Source organism: Martes martes (assembly GCF_963455335.1).
Source record: "Martes martes genome assembly, chromosome: 3".
In the NCBI taxonomy this organism is placed as follows: domain Eukaryota; kingdom Metazoa; phylum Chordata; class Mammalia; order Carnivora; family Mustelidae; genus Martes; species Martes martes.
This window is the reverse complement of record NC_137890.1, coordinates 44,774,880-44,801,019: the sequence shown is the minus strand read 5'-3', so window position 1 is coordinate 44,801,019 and position 26,140 is coordinate 44,774,880. Positions and strand designations below refer to the sequence as shown.

Here is a 26,140-nt window from a genome sequence, read left to right as displayed (position 1 = left end):
CGAGCCCAGCAAGTACCTTGATAATTGTCCTTCTGAAATCTAGTTCTGACATATTACTAATTTCTGTATTGATTAGGTCCCTAACCATTGGTACTGCATCTTGTTCTTTTCTTTTGCGGTGAGTTTTTCCATGTTGTCATTTTATCCAGATAAGAATATATGAGCAAGAGAATAAAATACAAAAAGGGTGGGAAAGACCCCAGAAAAGTATGTGCTAACCTAATCAGAAGAGACCCAAAACTGGGGGGAGTGAAAGGGGGAAATAGAATAAAAATAAAAAATTTTATATATATATATATATATATAAAAGTATATATATATATATATATAAAAGTATATATATATATATATATATATATATATATATATATATGAATGACTGGTGAATAGAATAATGCCGCTCACTTGATTTTGGGTGTATTCTGAAGTCTTAGAAGAAACTAGCTCCCAACATTTTAAAGAAATAAAGACTTAAGACTTATATATATGCAAAAATAAGGATAAATACTGTGATTGGATGGAATATGACTGTAAAGATGAAAATTTAAAAATGATTCTAGAAAAAGGAATTGTTAAGATAAGTTGGTTGGAAAAATAAAAAAGAAAGTGGAGAGAATGTTATCAGACTGGAGACTAGAACAAACCATGTGCCAGATTTAGGGTATATTTTGATCTATTAGAAGAAATTGTATTTTAAGGAATAAAATTTTAAAGAAATTTTTTTTAAGGAAAAAATTTTTAAGGAAATTTTAAAGAAAAAATTTTGAAGAAAAAATCTATATGTATACAAAAAATTAGGTTAAATACAATGAAGGCATAAAATATGACTATAACAATGAAAGTTTAAAAAGATTTTTTAAAGGTATTGTTGAGATAAAATAGTTATAAAATGTTAAAAGAGGAAAGAGGAAATTTTTAAAAAATAGAATAAGAAAAAATAAAATTAAAAAAATTTAACTTTGCAAGACTAATGATTCATGGGAAAAAAGGCATGAATTCTGTGGGTTGCTTTCCCCTAGCTCTGGAATTCCACAGTTCTTGTTAATTGGTGCACTTGGTCTCATCTGGATGTTCTTGCTGATCTTTTGTGGGGAGGGGCCTGTTGCAGTGATTCTCAAATGTCTTTGCCCCAGGCAGAATTGTACCACCCTTGCCAGGGGCCAGGCTAAGTAATCTGCTCAGTTCCGCTCTCTGGAGGTTTTGTTCCTTGAACGCTTTCTGTAGAGCTCTGGAGGACAGGAATAAAAAATGGTGGTCTCCCAATTGCCAACCTGGAGGAGCCAAAAGCTTGGGTCCCCACTCTTCAATGCACTCTCAGAGAAAAGCAGTCAATCCCTCTGGTCTCCTTGGTCTCCAGCTTCACTCCATGCTCACCTGGCCTGTGACCAAGGGTTTCTATCTCTGGTGCACGGCCCCATTTGGAGTCTCCAAACCTAGTAGATTCCTGCCACATGCTCCTGCACCCTCCTCTCAGAAGAGGAAAGTGCTCCCCAGAACTGCCACTTGTGGGGTCCTTGCTCAAAGAGTAGTGACCCAACTGTGTCTTGGATCATGGTTTAAGGTAACCCTGAGGTGAGAGCTCATGCCTTGGCTCCATCTCTGTAGCCGGCTTCCCCGCTCCAATACCTGGCAGCACTGTCACACTCAGACACCCCTGGTCTTTCTGTGACCCTGTGGGTCCTGAGACCACACAGTCCCTGTGTGGGCTTCACCCCTGCTTAGCCTGTGGAGCAATGTCACTCAGTGAAGCAGACTTCTAAAAGTTCCAGTGTTGTGCTCCTCTGCTGCATCACTTGCCAGGAGCCAGCCCTTCCCCCTGCGGTTTATCTTCCCATCTCTTTGGATTCACTTCTCTGCACATCCTACCTTTCAGAAAGTGGTCAATTTTCTGTTCCCAGAATCGCTGGTCTTCTTCTCTTCTATATCCTGTTGAATTTGCAGTTCAGAATGGTTTGATAACTATCTAGCTGAGCTCCTGGGACCTAATGATATTTCAGTCTGCTACTCCTCCGCCATCTCGCTTCCTCTCAACATTTTTTTTTTTTTTCTTAGAGAATCTCCAGGCCATGGTTTAGGTACTTGACTCAAATAGATAAGCTCATCTTACTTTGATGGGTGTGATTGTTCTCAAAGGTAGCACTGATAGGAGGTTCCACACAACCGAAGACCACAGGTGGTTGTGCTCCTATTGGGCCTCCCTCTTGGATGTCTGGCCTTACCAAACCATACCTACTCTCTGCCTTGACCTACTACATCCATCTCTGCAGAGAGCAGCTGATCTCTGTCCTAGAGTACATTGTCATCATCCATTCTGCTCCTTATGAGGATTTACTTACTTGTACTGAGCCCAAGACTATACTCGCATCCCTACATTCTGAATGATCTTTTGGCTTATGCCCTTCTGTTTGGATTTTAACCCCAGCTGGTTTACCTGGAATCTGCTCCCTCTTAGATGTTCAGAACTCTCACTTTGACCTTAGCTTGCTCTTGTGATATGTAATGTTTACATGCCCTCCTCGGAGAACCATTTTCTGGTGGGATCGTGGCTTGCACAGCACTTGACAGTCTAGAAAATCTGCAGTCTGGTGTCCACCTGAGCTAACTGGTGATGAACCATTTTGGTGACTGATGCTGTCAGAATGATTTCTGCAGTCTGCTGTGTCATCATTAAAAATGTGGTGAAATAAAGTAGTCTATATTCCAAGAGACAAATGTAGAACTCGAGTAAGGAGTTTTGTGCTCTCCTCTCCCATCTCTGTTATTCAGAAATGTTCTGAAGTGGAAGTTGGAGGGTCTGGTACTGCAGGGGTTAGGAAGTTTCCTAGGGAGGTTAGAACAAAGTACCACAGTCTGGGGGCTTTAAACAGAAGGAGTTTATTCTTCCATAGTTCTAGAGGCTAAAAATGTAAAATCAAGCTGTTGCCAGTCTGTGTTCTCACTGAATCATCTGGAAGAGAGTCCTTCCCTGCCCCTTCCAGCTTCTGGTAACCCCAGGCATTCAATGACCTGGTGGTAATTGACTGAGCCATCCAGTTTTCCTGGTTTTCCTCTTAAGGAGACCAGTCATATTGGATTAAGGATCCCAGATGATCTGATCTTAGCTAATCACATCTGCAAGGACCCTATTTCCAAATAACGTCACATTCTGCAGTGTAGGGAGTTGGTCTTCAACACATATTTTGGGGGAACAGAATTCAAACTGTAACAGGAATGTAAAGCAAGTGAATGAATAAGAAAGTATGCTTTGTTTGCAACCCTAATTCATAGGAATATTCTTCACTTCTCTGATGAAATATGATACTTATTCCATTTTCCTTAAAACATTCAGTTCTTTTTACTTAATATGTAAAAAGAGATATTTATTTTTACATCTACTCTTAAAAATACTAAATTATGAAAACTTGCAAAGAATTGAAAATACTATTTCATAAAATATGTAATCATTAATGGCAACTAATACTGGTCTCAGTCTCAGGCAGATATTAGGATGCAGTGAAAATTTTGGCAAATTTAAGTGTGCATACATATTTAAAAGAGTCATTACTACTTGACTCTTGCAGATTTCTGCTAAAAATGAATGTGGGCCCAGTGATGTTCTGTCCTGTAAGCAGACTATATAATCCAACACATATGATACATGCCTGTATCTTCTCTTTTTCCTTCCTTTCAAGTCATGAGACCATGTTTTGGGATAGAAACTCCATCAGTTTTCTTGAGTGGAGCCCAAGACCCAATCCTAGTATGTGTAGGAGGGTTTCCCCGCACCACCAAGCCATTCTCTGACACCAGCTGGGTATCCTACAGTTCAACTCAATTCTGATGCCGTCTAGCCAGAGGAAGAGTCTGATTCCACAGCTTCCTGGCTCAGTCCCATAGATTGCCCTCCTCTTCAGAATTCAGTGGTGAATCCAGGTTGTTGCCTGTATTTCTGACTAACTGTAAGTCAGAGGTTCCCATGACCCCCTCCTTCACTGAGAAATGTTCCTGTATTTTCCTTAATAGTAATGTCCCCTCTATTTTTGTTTCTGGTATTTATATTAACTGAATGTGGAATCCCCTGGGCTGATTCTCTGATTTTCCTATTGTTTCTTTCCTGTTGTCCATCTGTATATATTTTTGTTCTGCTTTCACAGAGATTTCCTGGCTTTATTTTCCATCTCTTCTGTAGATTTAAAAAAAAAAAAAAAAAAAAAGAATCAGCTGTCTTTCTCTGTTCTTTAAATTTTTCTTCTCCTCCTTCACTGAATTTGGTTTTTGGAATTCTTTATTTTATATTTTTGTTTTGGTCTCCTGAATGTTAGAGGATTTCCTCAAATACTTGGTGATCATAGGCTGTCTTTGATACTTCCAGTAAAGTATGAAGATGCTGCTTGAAAGCTCTCTATGCTCTGTATGCAAGGTCAGGGCTGACTGACTGGTGGGTTTGCTATGGGGTTATTGGGCACATTGGAGTTTTCCTTTGGAATTCTGAAATATCAATATCTGTAGATCTCACTTTTAGAGTTCAGGTTTTCAGGGAAGACTCCTAGCTGTATGAGTCTGGCGGCTGGTACTCTAAAGCTGGGCAGGCGAAGAGAAGAAAACCTCAGGCTTCTCAATAATTCTCTATAGAGTCTTTCAATGAATCACTCTGCCTCAGCACTCCACTGTATGAAGTGTCCTTGAGTCTAAGGTGGCTCTGATTCAGTTCCTCTAAAGCGTAATCATTTGGTCTCCTCAGGAGAGGGCATAAGGAGAATGTCTAACTACACAGACTGGGAAATGGGAACTTGGAGGTCCACCTGCTCCTTAAAGAGGATTCCCACCCATCACAGTATTTAACTTTCAAGTGCATTCTGAATTTTATGTTTGTTTTTGTTTTTTACACGTTTATTTGTTTATTTTAGAGAAAGAGTAAGAGAGCGCACGCATGCATACAAGGGGAAGGGCAGAGAGAGAATCTTTAAGCAGACTCCTTGCTGAGCACAGAGCCCAATATGGAGCTCAATCCCATGAGATCATGACATGAGCCAAAATCAAGAGTCCATCGCTTAACTGACTGAGCAACCCTGGTGTCCCTAAATTCTGTATTACTTTGGATTTCTTGGATTGTTCAGGCTTCCAAAGGATAGATTTCATGGCTTCTGGTTACCTTTTCCCTCTGAAGGTGCTTGAGTTTCAGCCTTTTCTGTGCTAAGTTAGTAATCAGATCCTACAGCAACAGATGCTTTTATGTTGAAAATCCCCACATACCTAAGTGATTAACAAGGCTTAGCTAATACCCATCTTATTTGTGAATTGGTGGGAGTTCACATTAATGGAATCTGACCAGTTTAATGTTAATGAATTACACTTTGTGGCTAGGTGGCTGCCTTTCATTTTAAACACTAAAGTCAGACTTACGGCTCTGCACATCATTAAGCAGATGCTTTGCCTCACCACTTGTCTTTCAGCTGCAGAAAATATACATTTCATTACAAAATTAAATTGGTATGGTTGTCTAATTAACTGCAAGTGTTGGGACAAATTCTTTCCCTTTCTTCTTTTATTCCGTAATCCTATTCAAAACCAGATCCCAGAAGGAGAAACAGCATGTTCTCACCAGCTTAGCACATTTCTTATGAGGTAATACTTTGTTCATTTAGGCTCTGCCGCAAGAATGAGGATGGTGATTCTTCAGTGGCTGAGGAAGTCCCATCAGCTCTCACACCCCAATATGTGAGCCCCAGAGATCCCCCTTTATCAGGATTCTGTATGAGGAAAGTCTTTGAACACAATGTGTTGGGTAAGATGACCAACTATCCCAGTTTTCCTGGGACTGAGGGGTTTCTCAGGACACAAGATCTTGAGTGCTAAAACCAGCCAATGGAAAGCGAGTCAGCATAGGTGTCTCAGGCCAGGGATCTTGCAAAACTTTGTAGGCTGAAGATTTATCTGAGCTGTTCACACTACAAGAAGAGATGCTGCTCAACAACTAGAAAGACTGGCAGAGGGAAGACAAAGATCAAGTTGCTACTGTCCAGCTCATCATCTGACCTGGGCAGCAGGGCAGTCCTGGATTATTGGATAATTAAATAAGCTGAGAGACAGAGAAAGAGAGGGAGAGATTGACTTAAGGAGTCATAAACAACAGAAAGGATGATTGCTGGATTTGTTAGTGTTCTCCAGAGAAACAGAACAAATTGTGAAGGAGGACCCAGTCATTGAGCTGACTAACTCCAATTTGCCTTCTACTTGTACCTCTTTTATTTTAAACAATAGCTTTTTAATATATTTTATTTATTTTTGAAGTAAGCTCCATGCCCAAAGTGGGGCTTGAACTCAGACCCTCAAGAACAAAATTCACACACACTAACCACTCAGCCAACCAGGCATCCCCAACCTGTTCCTCTCAATGACTTTGTTTTTCCCTCCAGCTTCTCTGTTAATTCAGGTAGGGGACATGGCTAGCAAATATCCCATGATATGGGAACCAAAACTACCCCTGTAGGCAATAACGACTGCCCAGAAGTCAGCAAGACCCCACATGATTGACCCCAAGACAGTGATCAACCTGACTTTTGTTGTTTACCAATCTTTGACTTGCATTTTCCCTAAATAAACTTAGAAGTATTCTCAGCAGTTCTTGGGACACTACTCTGTTGTCTTCCTGGGGTTGGCCTCATTGAAATAAAATCCTTTCTTGTTTCACCACCCCTTGTCTTTCCATCTTAATGTTTCCTTAGCAGTGAGAGGCCCAGCCTAGTCTATTTGGGATGCCGCAGGCCAGGTGTTCTTGCACTCTGGGGCTCTGGTAACAATAGGATCTATCTATACTTTACATACATATCTAATCTTTCTCCTTTTTTGATCTTTGAGACTTTTTCTGTGTATTATTCAAGTTAAGCCCCCCAGCTTGATCTGAATCCTGACTAAACCATGGGTATTCATGTCCTTAAATTCCTTTATATTTCTTTAGTCCTTGCTCTTGTGTATCTTGAGTTTTGAGGTTTGATCATTTTCCTCTACATTGAACTACTCCTCAGTACAGGGAGTTTTAGCTCTCCCTAGAATCCCTGAGAAACTCTCTCATTTTTTTTTAATTTAATTTTTTATTTATTTTTTCAACAGGGAGAAATCATAAGTAGGCAGAGAGGTAGGCAGAGAGAGAGAGGGGGAAGCAGGCTCCCTGCCAAGGAGAGAGCCCAATGTGGGGCTCGATTCCAGGATCCTGGGATCATGACCTGAGCCGAAGGCAGAGGCTTTAACCCTCTGAGCCACCCAGGCACCCCTCATTTTTTTTTGATAGAACTCAACTAGCATTTAATTTTGTGACCTCATTTAACAGTGAATTCTGCCCAGACTCATATTTAAGAGCACCCCTTTCCCATGAAGGACCCTACTAATGTGTCCTGTTTTGATCACAGGGTCCATATATATATATATATACATATATATATATATATATATATATATATATATATATATATATATTCCCGCCACCCCCCCCCCCCCAGGCCCCTGGACTTGAAGTTATCCTATGGTTATCCTTTCATATTTTGTTTTATTTTTATTTTTTAAGTAGGCTTCACACCCAATGTGGGGCTTTAACTCATGACCCTGAAATCAAAAGTCTCATGATCTACTGAATGAACCATCCAGGTGCTCCTACCCTTTTGTATTTTAAATTTTTACCTAATTTAGTGTTTGTTACTCTGCAATTTTCATTCTAGTATTTTCTCTTTTGTAATGTGTGCTTATTTCCTAAGTATATTAACTCGTAAACTTGAGATTTGGATTTTTTTTTTTTTATTGTTTGGATCCATATGACTACCTTTTGTAATTTTTCTTCTGTTTTGTTTGTTTGTTTTTTGAGGCTTTTGCATATTCTCTCAGTTTACTATTGTCTAAAAACTTCATCTGGCATGTTCTATTTTCCTTTTCTGTTATTAGTGTTCAGTGTTTATGGATCCTTGAGAGGCACAGGCCAGGAAAATCCCAGGGGAAGACATAATGCATGTGCTCAGTAGGACTTGCTGAAAATGATTCCACATTAACAGGACAGTTTTAAAAAGAGTTACCACCTCCTTATGTGATTTCACTCCCTTAGCCCTGTTGTCAAGGAAACATATCAAGACTTACTTATCACTTTTATGATTTTTGGTCAATTCTTAGTACATATGTAACAGTGTCAAAGTCTCCCACTTCAAGGGGCAGCTTCCTCAATATATTTGGAAAAGAAGTATTTATCATGTATTTGTCAGGGAGTTGTCTACTTGGCAGCTGATTCTTTGAATTGCAAGTTCTCTGCAGTCAACCCCACTCTGCTGTTGGTTGATGCCTGGATTTCTGGGACTGTGTCCAGCTCAGTGCAGTGTGACCAACACCTTACTCTCATAACCACTAGACCGTAAGCTCTGGGAGGGCAGGGCTGAGTTCCTGTTTTCAGATAATCAAATTCTAGGTATTCAACATGATGTCTGTCCATAGTAGTTTGTCAGAGATATGTTTTGGGTGGATGAGTTTTTTAATTGTTGGCTGTTTGTAAAGCACAATGATGCTAAGTGCTGGGATCCCATGGCAATTATGAAGCCCCTGCTTCTTAGAGACTATAGTTTCACAAAGAATATAAAGTATTGAATAGGCAATTCAAATGGAATATGATAAGTGATGTGCCAGGTTGGTGAGACTGATGGAAAATGAAGTAAGGGAAGACACTGGTGAGGGCTGAAGTAAGGATCTAAGGATTATAGCGGGGTAGGGAAACCCTGAAGATAGAGTATGATAATGGGAGGGGGGTGTATTGTTTGGAGGAAGCTCTGAGTGGAAGAATTGGGATAATTTAAATGGTGCTCAGAGAGTGGGGTGTTTGGCTCATTTTTTTTTAAAGGTACAGAAGTACCAAGTAAACTCAAGATGTATTATGTCAAAGAATGGCCAGATGGAGAAAATTGCTATCTAGGAATAGGTCAAAGAATTGAGAGGTCAGAGGCTGGGATGGCTCATTGACGTGGTATTATTTACAATATCAGAGTCTACTTTAAAAACTCAACCAAAGACCTCAAACTCTTCTTCCTCTAGGACACAGATGACCTCTGTTGAGTGATCTAGGCGCACCCCATGTGACTCTGTCATGTCTCAGCACCTGTCACACTGATTGGTCATTGCCCTTTTGTATGTAATTGAAATCCAGAACTACACTGTATCTCTGGCTGTAGCAGAGGACAATATACATAAAAAGACTTCATAAATATTTTTCAGTGAAAACTTGAATGAAGAATTCAGTTATTGCAAGTAGGTTTGGTTTCACATTTATCTTGGTGAAGGGACTGTACACCAGAATCCTTTTTTTCTCTCCTCTAGTTCTGGACTTGGCTTCCTTTGTTTTGGCTCTATTCTTAGAACACATCTCTCTCCTTGTGCTAGAGAAATGGAATAAGACTTCATATTTCTCAGTCCATTGTCTCCACAGTTGGGTGCATGCACTGACTCTACAGCATGTAAAATGTTATCTAAAGCATATGGGCTGAGAGGAGGGAAGGCATGGTTACTTGGAGGGAAATCAAGGCATGTATAGATATAGATATAGATATATCTCAAAAGAAGAGCAAATGGGATCTGGGCACAAGGAACAATAGATAGACAATAACAGTTATTTTTGCTATGACACCAGCAACTTCATGAAGCACAGAAGTTGAAACTTGTTTGCTCTTCAGGTCAGAGTCCTCACCTAAATGTTTTTGAATGAAGGTCATCTGCCTGTATTCCTGATGAGATGCTCACTTTGACTTCTTGGATTCTCAAGGCAGCTGAACTGCAGAGTGTGGAGGTTGCTGATTGTGGGTCACACTCCACACATTCCAGGAGCCCTTTTGAGCCTTGTAGACAGGAGCCCGATGGTTGCCATAGACATATTTCTTCTGGGGAGTCCCTTTGACATATACTGATGGGGAGTTCACAGTGACTTTCATCTGAAGTTAGAGCCACAAGGCTTCCAGTAAAGAGCCTCACTGCTGAAAACAACTCCTGTCTTGGAGGAAAGAGGAAGATAAAGGCATAAGGAGTTGGGGAGGACTTTGTGTGTGAGAGTTAAACTGAGAATCACTGGGAGTTATAGATGAAGATGAAGATCTATAACAGATTTCAAGATGACAACAAAAAGAGAAGCATTGATGGTCAGTGTTACCTCTTGGAAGCCAGAGACTAAATCTGTTCATGTCATTTAGCCATGCACAGTGATCTAATGATCAGAATTTTTTACAAAATACAAAGGGTCTCAGTAGCAGGAAAAGTAACAAAATCCATTTTAGAAGAAATTAAGCTAACATCAAGAAGGGAAAAACACAGAGAAATAGACAAGTTATTATATGGAATAGACATGTGAACATTATCTTAATCTGCTGGCCAGTATTCCCCAGGCTTTGGGCCATTTTAATTCCCTTCCAATTTACAAATTACTTTAACATTTCTAAGGGGCACAGATGTGTCTTAAATTGATAAGTGGAGTGTCAAGCATCACTTCCAGTAACAGGAAAAGAATCCACAGTCTTTAATTTTTATGTCTAATTGACTTCATTGAGGTATAGTCAAAAGTATATTATTTCTTAATTTGACACCTTCCATTTAAGAGGTCTTATTTTATACATATCAGAGTCACAGGTGTGAAATTAGTCACTGGGAAGGCTAACTGTTCCAGATTCTTTTGACCTTATGGCTGGAAGGAATTTAATTGTAACCTCATAAAAAGAAGGAATTCTGGCCACTAGGGAAGATGATTACATGGTCATTGACAATGTGAACTTGAATGGCTACATTAGCTCTTTAATTATAATGAATCAAGAAGAAACGTTCAAGGTTGGAAAGGAGGCACTTGATAGGGGATAATGACAGGTACTTATGCAAATGGTATCAACACTGACAGAATGAAGAGGCTGGAGCCAGAAGGGAGATGTGCAATACCTACCAAAGATTCAGCATCTGTCATTAAAACTCCCGTGTAAAGTGACACAATTCTATTCATTAAATCTCAATGTGGAGATTTTCTTTGTTAGGTTTGTACTTCTGTTGTCTTTTCCCTCCTGAATTTTTTGTGCCAATTTAGTATGAATTTCCCTAAATGTGAATGGAGGGAGAAGGAAGAAAACAGCTGAGACCAACGTGTCAAAACACTCAGGAACGAAATGTTCTTTATAGGGGTTCTTGTTCATTAAAAAATAAAACCATTTTTGTTTGTTATTTAATTTAATTCCCAGTTCTGGCTTCAACAACTATCATCTCAAACCATCCAGGACAGTTCTTAATGCATAGAATACATTTATTCAGATTTGATGAATAAATTAATGGTTGAATGAATGGATGATTATGGGGACATGATGTTGTAAAGGAGAAATGAAAGAAACTAAAAACTGACCAGAGGGAAGCAGCTTCAATATTAGATCTCAACTGTGAAACCAAACAAAGAAAACCTAATTTAAAATGGAGTTGGGCAGCCAGAAGGGGGAAGATCTCACAGACCTACCACTGGTTGGAGCTGTTTGCAGATCCCAACAGGTAAAACCCTACTCTACTACCCCAGCAGGAGGAAGATTTTCTCCTTGCCCAGCAACAGCCCAACCAATGAGAGACTGTCACAAATCACCCAATGAAAAGACACTATGTTTCCAACTACCAGTTTACTCCAAGGGACTTTTTGTTTATTACAGCCCTTCCTAACTCTCCCCTTTCCTTTATAAAAGAGGGTTCCTCTCCTTTGTTTTTTGGGCTTGCCTGTGGTTCACCATAGCTTTCTTGTTCTGCATTGTAATTCCTCTGCTATTCAGGAATAAACCCATTTTGCTGTTAAAGTAACTGGCTGTTTTATTTTCAAGGTTGACACAATTTCTGTACCTTTTACAACACCAAAAATAGATGTATTTCTTGGAATTCTTTAAAGAAACTCTGTTAAGAACACTCAAGAGATAATCATTTTTAGTCAGAGATTACTAATTAAGGTAAGGATATATAAACAGCTTGTATCACTTACAGGCAAAGTGCTGCTGTTTGTCAGGGTAATGAAACTGCTTCCTGCTTAGAGAAAACCAGGAAGTTCTCATTTAAGCTTTTTCTTCTCAACAACAAGCACAAGAACAACAAAAAGCCCCTATAGAAAATATGTTTCTTAGGATGTAGAATCATCATCTTGGAGAGTATCTTCATGGGGAAAGAACAGTTATTCCTCAGTCCTAGTATTTCCTCCCTTGTGGATAGAACTTCTGTTACAATAATCTCCCTCTTCTTCCCTTTTTACTTCTCTTCAGGAAAGGAGACTTTATTTGATATGTCAACTTAGGAGAAGAAACTGAACCCCCCCCCCCTTCTTTTTAAAGCCACCCTGACACTGCTCACAAGAAGCATACATTATTTGTTCCTCTAGGTCAGCCATTCTTTGGCAGACCAAAGACATCAGGGTTCTCTGGAGACTTGTGAGAATTAGTTATCTAAATGAACCAAAGTTGGCTTCCAAATATTGGCCCCATACGTTTTCTTCTCCACAGCAGTATGCAACCACTTAGCACTAGCAATAAACTTAATCTTTTACACATCCAATTGTTTTAAAGAGGGCCCTAATAGATGAGCAGATTTTTAGCCAAATGGATTCTGCCTGCTTTGATACCCCATGAAACTGCACAAAACATCTGGTAACCATAGATCAGATAAGGTAAACATTAGAGCTATAAAGAAGACTCTAAGATGTTGCTGCCCTTCAGAGCTCTGTGACCGAGATACTCCTCATGGGCAGATGAAAAACATCACCCAGACACATGATCACTGGGTGATGCTTGGTTGGGACCTAAGTCATCTGGTGGCTTGACTTGGAGGATCTGCTTCCAAGATGGCTCCCCCTCATGGCTATTGGCAGGACCTCTCAGTCCCTTACCATGTGAGAATCTCTGTAGGGCTACTTGAATAACTTAATGACATGGCAACTGGCTTCCCCCAGAGTGAGAGATCCAAAAGAGAACAAGATAGACGTTGTAGCATCTTTTATAACCCAACATCAGAAATCACATTTGCCATTTTCATAGCATTCTATTGGTCATACAGTTCAGCCCTATTCAGCGTGGGAGAGGGCTTTATAAGGACATGAGTGCCAGGTGGCAGGGGTGATTGGGGGCCATCTTGGAGGCTGACTACCATAGTCTCTCTAAATCAGAAAGGAAACATTAGAAATGTAAGTTTCCCAAATGTCAACCTAAATAAAGAGGTAAACGGAGGTAAAGTAAAATTACCAGAAATTAAGTTTACTTGGGAATAGCAGAGTAATTGCAATTTGGGTAACCCATGCTGTAACAAGCTATGGGTCAAACTGTGGAGGATTGGGGGTAGGCAGTATTTATGGGCAAGGAATGCAAAGAGGAGGAAGTCTGGCCAGAGTCTAAGCAGTAAGTTCATTGGCTTGAAGATGTAGAAAGATTCCTGGCAGATGTTCAGAGATCAAGAGTTAAGTCTTGGTCTTCTATAAATCAGACACTTAATGTAAATCAGTCTCTTGGTTCTTTATTTTTTTAAAGATTTTATTTATTTATTTGAGAGAGAGAGAGCACGCATGCGCGCGCGCGCACACACACACACGCGCGCACACACACACACGTGCGAGCTGTGGGGAGGGGCAGAGGGAGAGGGGGAAACAGACTCCCCACTGAGCAGGGAGCCCTGTTGCATGGCTCAGTGTGAGCTGGAGGCAGGACTCTGGGATCATGACCTGAGCCGAAGGCAGACACTTAACCAACTGAGCCATCCAGGTGCCCCCAGTCTCTTGGTTCTTGAGTTCCATTTTTCTGAAGGCACCTGTTTGAGATTCTCCTTTTCATTTCCTCTGGTTCCATTTTGGGTTGAAGTCCTTTCACACAAGCTTGTCTCTATACTCAAAGGTGATATTTTGCTTCTTTTGTGCATGCCCATGTTTCATTTGATTGCCAGCTTGGATGGGGAAAAGTGATATTATTGACCCTCTCAAAACCCAACATGTAAAAAATTGTAAATCACAGTAATCCTTCTCCTGCTTTGCTAATTAACTGCGTTCTATACATCTCTGTCAGGATGCCCCATAGCACCTCAAAATCAAACTCCCGGTATACTCCTCTAAACCTGTTTTCTTTTATTTCCTCCTTATGGTCAATAGCACCACCATCCATCCACCTGCCTGAGTCAGGAATCTGTGAGTCTCTTTTATTTTTTTATTTTTAAAGATTTTATTTATTTATTTGACAGACAGAGATCACAAGTAGACAGAGAGGCAGGCAGAGAGAAAGGGAGAAGCAGGCTCCCCGCTGAGCAGAGAGGCTGATGTGGGCTCTATCCCAGGACCCTGAGATCATGACCTGAGTCAAAGGCAGAGGCTTAACCCACTGAGTCACCCAGGCACCCCCTGTGAATCTCTCTCTCTCTCTCTCTCTTTTTTTTTTAAGATTTTATTTATTTATTTGACAGAGAGATAGAGATCACAAGTAGGCAGAGAGGCAGGCAGACAGAGGCAGAAGCAGGCTCCCTGCGGAGCAGAGAGCCCGATGCGGGGCTCGATCCCAAGACCCTGAGATCATGACCTGAGCCGAAGGCAGATGCTTAACCCACTGAGCCACTCAGGCACCCCTGTGAGTCTCTTTTAATGCCTGCCTCCTTCATCCACCAAGGGCTGGTAATCATCAGATCCTGCTGACTTTACCTCCCAAATAGCTCTCGAATAGCTCCACTTCTTTTCTTTACCACCACAATGCTTCTCTCTCAACAGCACTGATGTTACAACTACCAGCTGGCCTCCCTAGTCTCCCTGTGGAATAGTTTAGAGGTAGGACAGAGGGGAGGCACGGAGACCAGCTGGGTTGTAGTGTCAATCCTAATGAGAGAAAAAAAATTGGTGGTGGTGAAGAAGAGAAGTGAACAAATTTGAATGATTTTTCTAAAGCATTCTCTTCCTTAGACCCCTTAAGTAACTCTCCTTTGTCCTTAAAGTCTCAATTCCAAGTATGCCTGCGAAATCTTCATGATCCAATGTGGTGTGTATCACCAGTTTACTCTCTTGAACACTATACTCAGTCAGTCTGTATTTCCTTCAGACTCGTGATTGCCTATTTCTATTCACCTCCTTACCCATTTTATTCATTTCCCCCTCCATCTGAAACATCTTTCGTTTCAGCCTATTCACTTGTGAAGCTCTTCTGTGTTCTTTGGGCTTGGTTTATGTGTACCCTTTCTGGGAGGTCTTTTCTGACTCCCACATTTGGGCTAGAAGCTTTTCTGTGGTTTCCCTCACCACCCTGTGGTTAACTAATCATAGCATGGACTGATACTGAAATGATGATTTAAATCTTTCTTCCACTAAATTGCACAACACCTGAGCAGGGACAGTGTCTTCAGAACTGTTGTATGGCCAACCCTGTCCCAGGTTCAGAGATTGATATGATTTGTTGAATGAATGCTTTTATACTTACCAGTTAACCTATCTTTTGCCTGTACTCTCAGTGGAGGATTGTCTCCTTTGATCGATGGCTCTGTATTTCCTTTTACATTTTCCACCTTCCCTTTATCCCTCTTACCCCTTTACCTCCACTGCTCTCCCACTTCCTTTCTTCTCTTCCTCCTTTCTGAAATACATATTGAGCCCTTGCTGTATTCCAGTAAGTGTTCTTGTAAATTCTTTTCTGCTATTTCTTCTCATCTTCTGCCCTAGAGTTCTCCTTTTGTTACTTTTCTATTTTTACCAAGAATGTGGCTGATTTGGGGGATCCTTCTTACCTATGCCTGTCCCTGTACTAAGTGTAGCAGAACCGACTCTTGCTGACTGGTACAAGCTGGCCCAGCTCATCACTGCTGTGTCAGGGGGCACAGGCTCTGGGAAGGGGGTGCTGGGCAGCTGTTATTAGTTTGACCAGCACCTTGTTCTCTTTTCTGAAACTTGCCCTACCCCCTGGCAGAGTTGTCAGCTGGATAATCCTGATGGGACTGGAAGACCTCACTCAAGCTGGGCCAAGCAAAGTACTTCCTAACAAACTTAGATTTGGAATTTGGCTGATTTCATGGACAGAGATGTAGATCAGGAGTTACAGTGGCCATTTCCTTTCCACGGACTTAGGATAGAAAAATCCATCTGCAGCAAGAGAGAAACAGCAACAAGATATATGAAGAAGGGAGTGACTGGGTTTCTACATCTCTGTAGTATCTGAGATGAGGAGTACCTCTGTGTATAGATATGAGAGACTGCTCGACCCTACCTTGCTTTTCTTAAGCTAGCTAGCACCATGTTATTTAAAGATAGAGATGGTAATAGTACAAAGGATTTGGCTGAAAAACAACAGTTATGCCTTTCTTTTCTGTGTTAATCCTCCCCAGTATTTGTTTAGAAATTAACAACTAAAATAATAAATTTTTGATTATGGGGTTTTTTTTGAAATGTATATATTTATTTTAAAACCCCACCAAAACAATGGAGTGTGATTCACCTAGAAACAGTTTGCGAGACTAATAACTCTAATAATGAATAAGCAATACAATTCCTATCCATGATGCAGCTGTGTTGTAAAGTTTCAAATAATAAAAAAAGTTTCAGATAATCAATTTATAAATTTGTGGCTTTTACTTTTAGAAAAACATTTATTTAACCCATAATATGAGTTGCAAAATTGTTTCCAGATCTCTATAAATTATAAAATATAATTGAGTTTCAGTTACATAACAGGTGAACATTTTAACTGAACCATTACTTCAAAATACAATGTGTGAAAAGTAATTGTTACAGTATAGGCATCAATGAAAAGAAATTTCTTGGCCTAGGACACAACCACAACTTATTCAAGTGTCCATATTATTACAGAAAAAGAGGAGGTAATGGCCCTTTGACAAAAAACTGTGTTCTTTACTTGAAGAACACCTTTCTTCTGATATTTGGCAATTATTCAGATCTTTAAAAATGACTTCTGTATAAAAACAAAACTGTGCAGATCCAAACAATAAAATATTAACTGTAAAAACTAATTAATATCAATAACTCTACAACTATTGAAATGTAGGCCCAGTTCAGGACTTAGGCAGGCATAATATTTATACAGGAATTAAAAGAGAAAAGGTATTACCCATGTAACAGTACCATAACTGAAAATTAACTGTACGGTCTAATTTAACTTTGCAGGAGCAGAAATCAGCCTGTACTATGGTTATTTTCATATGAACTAGAAAATGTTAATTGCAATAGTCTTTCAAAAATGAACACATGATGCTTATGTACTGGATGATTATGAAAAACAAAAATGTACCAATAGTTTATAGGACATTTTATTCCCATGACAAAAATATGCTGGTGTGAGTTATAGTCATTCCTGTCAATCAGGTATTTAATTACATGATTTTCAGCTTTGTTTAAGCTCCCCAAATCCAAGCATATAATATGCGATATGAGTTGAGGATTTTAAAAATGAAGACTGACTAATTCCCTTAGTATTGTCAAAACCCCATCCATGGCTAATTAGTATTGCCTTAAATTTCCAGCCATGTCAAATAGGGTTAATTGCCTCTTCTAAAAGAGAAGGTTAATACTTCATACCAAGGGGTACCTCTGTTGCCTATAAATATTTCAAACATATGGCTCTCAAATGTGATTGTCACTGAGCTGCCGGGGAGATCATCCGAACTTGGTGAAAGAGTCAATACTTTTCCAGGTCTCATTTCCAAGACTTTATGAAAAGCCTCTGTTTTAAGAAGGTATGACTTGTTTCCACCTCCCCACCAATAGTCACTTTTAGCCTGAAGTAACTGTGGTGGGTTTCTCTGGTTCTGTATGCAAGAGAAGCCAAATAATAAGTTCCTTCAGGGGATTCATCTACTGAACACTTTCAAGAATTTTCAATTAATTTCTTTACTATTTTATCTGTGATGCCAGGACAGGCTGCTTCTGCCACAGCAATTCTGTTCTCGAGTTCTTCAATTGCTTAATTCCTGCTAGTGTTATTCTCAACCCGCTGTTCAAGTTGAGCAAACGAAGGTGTGATTATCATAGACAAACAGCTCAGGGTTTGCACAAGATTTTGTTCTGCCCCATTCTGTGGTTTCTTTGGATTGGGCTTTCTTTCACACGGTGGTAAAGCTCCACTTAGGAGGAGTATTATTTTCTCTGCTGGTGGATTCCAAACCAGAGCCCCCAGAAGCAATTTCATCATCACTGTCTCCTTCTGCCTTCCATCTCTTAAATCGAGCTATCAGTTTGGTCAGATAAGAAGTCTTCATTGAGGGGTGCCTAGGTGGCTCAGTCATTAAGTGTCTGCTTTCGACTCAGGTCATGATCTCAAGGGCCTGGGATAGAGACCCCCTTTGGTCTCCCTGCTCAGCGGGGAGCCTGCTTCTCCCTCTCCACCCTGCTCCTGCTCTCTCTCACTATCTCTGTTGCTATCTCTGTCTCTCTCAAATAAGTAAATAAAAATCTTTTTTTTTTTTTAAAGATTTTATTTATTTATTTGACACAGAGAGATCACAAGTAGGCAGAGAGGCAGGCAGAGAGAGGAGGGGAAGCAAGCTCCCTGCTGAGCAGAGAGCCCGATGTGGGGCTCGATCCCAGGACCCTGAGATCATGACCTGAGCCGAAGGCAGAGGCTTAACCCTCTGAGCCACCCAGGCGCCCCTGAAATAAGTAAATAAAAATCTTTAAAAAAGAATCTTCTTTGAATTTTTCTACAATGAATTTATGTTTCAAGAAATTCTTTAGCTGCAGGACGAAATGATGGATCTTTGTTCCGGCAAGCGTCAGTAAACTCCTTAAGGGACTTAGTAAAGTCTCCAACAAGAGTTGGAGGACTGTTTTTTGGAATAAGAAACAGAACTCTCATTGGATGCACTTCAGAGTTAGGTGGCCCTCCCTTGGCTATTTCAATAGCAGTAATTCCCAATGACCAAATGTCAGCTTTTGAGTCATCAGCCCCCTGTTGGCTCCCCTTCAGGAACCATCCAAAATTGCGTTCCAGCAAAAGTAGTCATTTTAATATGCATATCTCTCAGCTGGCCAGTAACTCCAAAGCCAGCAAGTTTAACATCTTGTTCTGACAGCAAGACGTTAGCGGCTTTTCTGTCTCGGTGAATTTTCTTCTTTGAACGCAGATTTCCTTTAGCATGATGGCAATCTGGAACTCCTCAAATGGACCCAGTGCTGAACAACCACCGCCCAGGTATTTCATTATTTTCCATAAGTTTGAACACTTTAAATATGATCCACAGTATTTTGTTACGTATGAGCTGTCGCACTGACTCAAGTTACTTCCTGCTGAATGTCTTCAGTTTGATCTTCGGCTTCCTCAAGGTCTATGATTTTAATAGCAACCACTTGCTGGGTACAGTTATCAATTCCTTTGAAAACTTCTCCAAAGGAGGCTTTCCCAGTGTGTTCTAATGTTGTGAAAAGTGCTTCTGGATCGGCTATATTATTCTACGTCCCGGGACCTCGGACAGGCGCCGGCGAGCGGGCCGTGAAGGCGACCGCCGCTGCGCATTGCTCCTGTGGTGTCCCGGGCTCAGACTCGGTCTTCCTGGGGGTTTGGAGGCGGGGGGTTGGGGAACCATAGCTCAGCGGCCCTCCCAGACTTTTCCACCAGAACACACAGAAGTGGGGTTGTTGTTCGCGGTGGGGCTGTCTGGGGCTCAGTCTATCAGCTGTGGCCGCTGCTCCTGCTGCAGGCGGGGCGCTGTGTGGGACCGTGGCCCTGAACTGAGCTCCACAGAGGCCACGCCTCTGTGCCTCCCTGCTGTGTAATTAGAGGTTTAAAGGAAAGAACGTTTTTTGTTTTTAAGATTTTATTTATTTATTTATTTGACAGACAGAGATCACAAGTAGGCAGAGAGACAGGCAGAGAGAGAGGGAGAAGCAGGCTCCCCGCTGAGCAGAGAGCCCAATGTGGGGCTTGATCCCAGGACCCTGGGATCATGACCTGAGCCGAAGGCAGAGGCTTTAACCCACTGAGCCACCCAGGCGCTCCGAAAGAACGTTTTTTATATCAGAGATGGTGTCTTTCACTCTACCAACTTCCAATAGGCTAGTGGTTTTCCAAGCATCATTCCTGGAATCCTGGCACCGTCTCAACTGTGGGACAAGTACAGTGGGCAGAGGTCCAGGCTCCAATCATAACATCCATCAGAGAAGCTCTGGGCTTATCTGTTTCTAATTTTTTTTTGTTCCATATATGATTTCATTAAACAAATGTTTGTGCTGCTGAAGCCTTATGTCAAATTGTGGAGAGATCAGTTAGTCTCCAGAGTCTTTAGTGCTCCCTCCTGCTCCTTCTCTCCCTGCTGGGCATTTCTGTCTTCTTGCCGTCTTTATTCCATCTTTACACTACCTGCAGCTCTTGACAAAGGGACAGATAACTTAGAACTCAGGAGTACATAAGGTCAAAGCATTACGTTTCTAAGACTACCTGCATCCCAGTGGAGAACGACAACCGAAAAACAAAAATGCAGCTATTTTTATTTTTATTTTTAAAATGTATTAACATACAACGTATTATTTGTTTCAGGGGTACAGGTCTGTGAGTCGTTGGTCTTACACAATTCATAGCACTCACCATAGCACATACCCTCCCCAACGTCCATTACCCAGCCACCCTCAGTTTGTTTCCTGAGATTAAGAGTCTCTTACAGTTTGTATACCTCCCCAGTCCCATCTTGTTTCATTTTTCCCTCCCTTCCCCTCACCCCCGCCCTGCTTCTCAAATTCCTCATATCAGAGAGATCATATGATAATTGTCTTTCTCTGACTTATTTCGCTTAGCATAATACCCTCTAGTTCTATCCATATCGTTGCAAATGGCAAGATTTCAGGTTTTTTGATGGTTGCATAGTATTCCCTTAGTATATATACACCACATCTTCTTTATCCATTCATCTGTTGATGGACATCTAGGCTCTTTCCACAGCTTGACTGTTGTGGACATAAAGTGCAGCTCTTTTTAAAAATAATAATTTCAACCATCATCCAAGAGGTGGTGCCATTTTGTCAGATGTACGTATGTGATGTGGTTGGGATAGGGATAATTTTCTGGAATTTACTATGTAAGTGATTACACACTCTGAAGAGCCATGAGCTCTGTTCTGAAGTCAAGGGCATGATACCCCATCCTAATTTGGGAACCGAGTTTGAGGTGAGGTATTTCCAGTTTCTGTGCTGGTTTCATTCAAAGTACTTGTGTTTTCAGTACTAACATTTGCTCTTTTTGAAGTTTCATTTTTCTTTTTTTAATTTTTTTTAAAAGATTTTATTTCTTTCTTTGACAGAGAGAGAGAGATCACAAGTAGGCTGAGAGGCAGGCAGAGAGAGAGGGGGAAGCAGCCTCCTTGCCAAGCAGAGAGCCTGATGCAGGGCTCAATCCTAGGACCCTGAGACCATGACCTGAGCCGAAGGCAGAGGCTTAAGCTTAACCCACTGAGCCACCCAGGCACCCCCATAAAGTTTTATTTTTCAATAGAAAATATGGAGAACTGTGCTCTGCTGGCTGTGGTATGTCTCTGACTTTCTTTGAGATAACTGTCCTTACTGATGTTTAGCTAGTACTTGTCTTTCTCAGCCAAGATTGGAGAATGCTTTTTAACAGACCTCCCAGGTCTCTAGATGGCGGTGGCTTATCAAAGTTATAGCATTAGTAAGACCATCGACAGGAAGATGGGCATGTGAATGAAAAAAAAAAGAAGAAGAAGAAGAAGAAGAAGAAGAAGAAGAAGAAGAAGAAGAAGAAACGAAAACAGAAGACTCCCCTGAGCATAATCATTCATACAGGTGCATAAGAACCCTGCTCCATGTGCAGGGAGGCAGAAAAGTAGATCACACATTGGCTGAGAAGTTCTAACAAGCCGTAGGCTTCAAATGGAATAAAATGCATTCCTCAGAAACCTCCAGGAGAGGAGATGGTGTGACATTTTCCGTAACACGTATAAAATCTGGAAATTACCTTCATTCCCATGGGCTTTCTTTCTGGCCTTAGAAATGTAATCACATGTGCTGGATTTTGTACTGAGCACATTGACTTTGAATGTATTCACTGTAGTTGCTAGATTTTATTGTGTATAACTCAATTAACAGTATTGAATAGATTTTCAGCTAGTACGTTTAAAGAGTAATTGCTCCTTGAGAGTTTTAGGGAGACAGAGAAAGGTGATTTCATTGCTAAATAAATATGTAGTGTAAAGTATCTTGCACTCTTTTCTTGTTTTGTCTTGTTTCTGGTTTTTGGTTTGCCATCCAATCATTTAGCTCTGACATTTTGCTATAGGTTTTGTTTGTAGGTATTCTTAATGGGACAATTATATATGACCTTAGTTGTAATAACAATTTCTCTCTGAGGAAGATATCTTGTTTGCTTATCTTAAATTTATAGCCTACATTTTTATTCAATTAATAGTCATTATTTCCTTTTTCTCACGTTTTCCTTAGGTAAGTTTTTCTTTCCGATTTTCTTTTATAGTTGTTTTAATGTCACTGATTTACTAGAGTGCCTGCTATCTGCCGCTATGATTTGATCTTTTCTTATGAAGGTTTTTTGCAGTGATGGGACTTTCTGTTATCGCTTTGTTTTTATCATTTCCTCTTTCCCTGCCACTGAGTGCAATTTGATTGTACATGGACAACTATATTTTTTTAGAACTTGACACCTCCTTTCATAAGATTGTGGAAGGCTACAAGAGCTAAGATTGCCTAACATATAAACTGTTTGTCATGGTCAGAGCTTTCTTTTTTCACAAGTTCAACAAATACAGACATTGACCAAGCATTTGCTACCTTCCTGCCCATACCTCTGGGATGAAAATTGCTACCCAGATAAACTGGAATGGAACAATTTCTAAATATCTACTAAGTGTTAACTTAGTGCTGTAGCCAGGAGAAGGAACGTGTATGCCACTTCTATTACTCTTTGTGACAAACCTATATTTGAAGTAGTAATATCCTCAGTTCACCCGGGAGACAGCTTAAGTGTGTATCAGGTGAATCACATGGATTTTATGGGACTGGGCATTTCTTATATGTTTCTATATACATTTTTTAAGACTGCTGTAGGGAGATGCGAGCTCTAGGTGGTATCAAACAGCATTTCTGATATCCTGATGTCCTTGCTGCTGCACTATTGCTGAGATTCCGTCGAAATATTGGTGTTACCCTTGGGTTGTTCTTTTCTCCTTGTGAAAAGGGGCTGGAGAAAATCCAGTTAAGAGGAGTATAGATAGCTGCCACTTCTTAATATTTCTATATCTGATTTTTCTAAGAGGAGAGATTTCTAGTACCCTATATGGAGGATCCACTGGGGTTGACTGACTTATAGGAATGTCAACCATTTACTCACTTAATAAATATCTAGAGAGAACTGACTGTATGTGTAAAGTTATGAAGTTATTCATTTGTTACTTCTAACTCTCTGCTGGTCATCTAAAGAGATTCGATCCCAACCGGAAAAGCCGAGAGACCAGCAAATCTCTTTGAAAAGAAAAAGGACATAGAAAGTTGGGGGTACAGATGGGAAGATGGAGGTTAGAAGTGTGTATGGGGGAAATGGTCTAGAGGGGAGACCTGCTGGCTGGGATTGCTAGGGATTTTTGAAGGGAGATAAGTGTTCAATTTATGTGGAAATCTGGAAGGTATTATTAGTCCCCCCTACCCTTTTTTAAAAGATTTTATTTATTTATTTGACAGATGGAGATCACAAGTTGGCAGAGAAGCAGGCAGAGAGAGGAAGCAGGCTCCCCGAGGAGCAGAGAACCGGATTCGGGGCTCGATCCCAGGATGCTGGGATCATGACCTGATCTGAAGGCAGAGGCTTTAACCCATTGAGCCACCCAGGTGCCCCTATTAGTCCCCTTTTATAAGCCAAGGAAGCTGAGGCTGCACAAGGCATACGATTATATTGGTAGAAAGCACTATTCCAGAATAGCAGGATGTGTGTTTGTGTGTTGGGGGTGGGGGGGACACAAAGGTGCACATCAAAAAGAGATGTCCTTTTCCAAACCACAATAAGGTATGTGGATTTATAATGTTTTATTGCGTGAACTACAACATAAACCCTTTTGTATGTGTTTGACCACAAAATCAATATTTTATTGTTTTGAATGAGAAAATCTCTTCTACGGGTATGTATGAATATATTTCTTATTAATGATTTCAAACTGGAACTATTTGGGAATTGGTCAGAGTTACAAGTCTTGCTTTAGGGTGGTACTGGACGAGAAATGAGCTTTGAAAAGTAAAACGTTAGGAAGGGCTTGAACTCTGGTCTACCAACCCTGAAGCTGATATTCTTAATGACTGTGTCTTACTCAGACTACATTAGTAGGGTTACCCACAGGTTTCTCATCAGAAGCATCCCAGTCACTGTGTCATTCCCAAGGATGTCATGGCCCCACATGAGGGGGTCCATCGCTAATGGGAGAAATGATGAGAGGGATGTATTGTTTTAAAGCATTGATTAACCAAGTAATGTTTCTTTGTGTTATTCATAAGAAATTCAACTGTAATTTGAAGGTGCTTTCTTTTCTTGTTCAAATGTCCCACCTATCAACAAATCAATCTGCAAAAATTCACTGAGAAAGGAATGACTTTAGACAGCCTTGTTAGGATAATGAGACACCTTTTTTTTTTTTTAAACAAATGAAACACGTGGTGAAATGTAATTTACCAAACTACACACACAGCTGCTTGTTTCAAAATTATAGTTAAAAAACTACACTTATTTGAAATAACTAGGTCCTTGCTTCTCAGCGTGTGATCCTCTCCCTGGCAGCCTTGATATCCCATGTGGTTTGTTAGAAATACAGGGTCTCAGGCCCACCCAGGCCTTCTGTTAGAATCTGCTTTCTAACAAGGTTTATAGGTGATTCGTAAGTACATGACAGTTTCAGAAGCTCTGCTCTAAGGCAAATTTAGGCTCTCGGGTGGATTAAGAATACCGAGAATCATCTTTGCCCTGCCTGAGCTTGCTTGTAATGGCAATGAGATGAGAGCACATGAGCTGGCAATTAACAAAAGGCGGCAAGAGTTAAGTGCTAAGCCGGTGGTACCAACAGAAAAGGCTCTAAGTGTTCAGAGGAAAGAGCAATCAGAGCCAATTAGGTCCACCAGGGGATTTCAAGCTTACTGCCTTCTGGCATTTCAAGGTTTTTTGTTGTTGTTGACGTTTAACCGTCCTGTGCTTGCCATTAACTCCTGCAGCCCTAGGGGGCAGTGTGGTATAGTAAAAATCAGGAGGGATCCCCCGCCCCGTGTTCCTCTCAGCAGGCCCTTGATCTTGAGAAATCATTTAGTAATCCCTCTGAACCTCAGTTTCCTTATTGGCTGGCTAAAATAAAATAATGCCATCCTCAGAGGGCTGTTGTAAGCATTAAAAGCAACATAAATAAAATGTCCAACACATACCAGGTACTCTATATCTCTACTGGGCTCCTCTCCTTGCCTGATTCATACTTACCAAATTCATACTTACAACGGAGAAAACGATACTGTTCATTGATGCTCGGAGTGTGACCATGTTACAGTGAAGCAAATAAATCTGAGAGGAGTTGTCAGCAGTGGCTAGTTTGACAGACAGCGATGTTTCCCAAAGGGTGCTGCTGGTAAGCATTTTCTCCAACTGCCAGGTCAGGAAGGGGTGGGAGAGGTCTAACCGCAGTGCTTCCTCACAGTGGCTGTAGGAATTCAGAAGATGCCTTCGGCTTCCTGCTGACTTTCTTACCTTCCCCAGCAGTGAGAAGCCCAAGAGCATGGCTCTATTGTAGCCATGAGAATGCCCACGTACATGGGTCCCAAGCAGTGCTTCTCAAGCTTTGGCTGCACATTAGAATCTGCGAGGGATTTGTAAAAACTACCGGTTCCCAGGGCCAACCTGAGAAAAGCTAGAAAGAATCTCTGGGGGTAGAAGTTGAAGAAAGCACCCCAGGTGATTTTAATGTGGAGCCAAGGTTGAGAATCACTTTAAACCATTCGTCACAGGCTTAGTATTTGAATGCAAGTGAGAGACTTCCACCCCAAAGGGGGTGTCCCTCTGGCTGTCAACACATTCACCACCCCAAAGGCAGCTGTTAACACACTCCCGTGGATTTTACAGCTCCTGAGAAAGATTTCAGTTTTATCTGTTTTACAGTGTGACAGTTGAGAGAAAACAAAACAAAACAAAACTGAGATAAAAGCTAAGTTTTA

General features: G+C 40.8%; 1 pseudogene across 1 annotated transcript; it reads right to left on the bottom strand.

Moving 5' to 3' along the window:
• Positions 1-17,845: 17,845 nt before the first annotated feature.
• LOC308340217 (serine/threonine-protein kinase 26-like) lies at positions 17,846-25,706 on the bottom strand (annotated as a pseudogene). Its single transcript has 3 exons — positions 25,413-25,706; positions 18,656-19,399; positions 17,846-18,228 (listed from the first exon to the last, which is right to left on the bottom strand). The product of its transcript is annotated as a serine/threonine-protein kinase 26-like (transcript).
• Between the last annotated feature and the right edge of the window lie 434 nt (positions 25,707-26,140).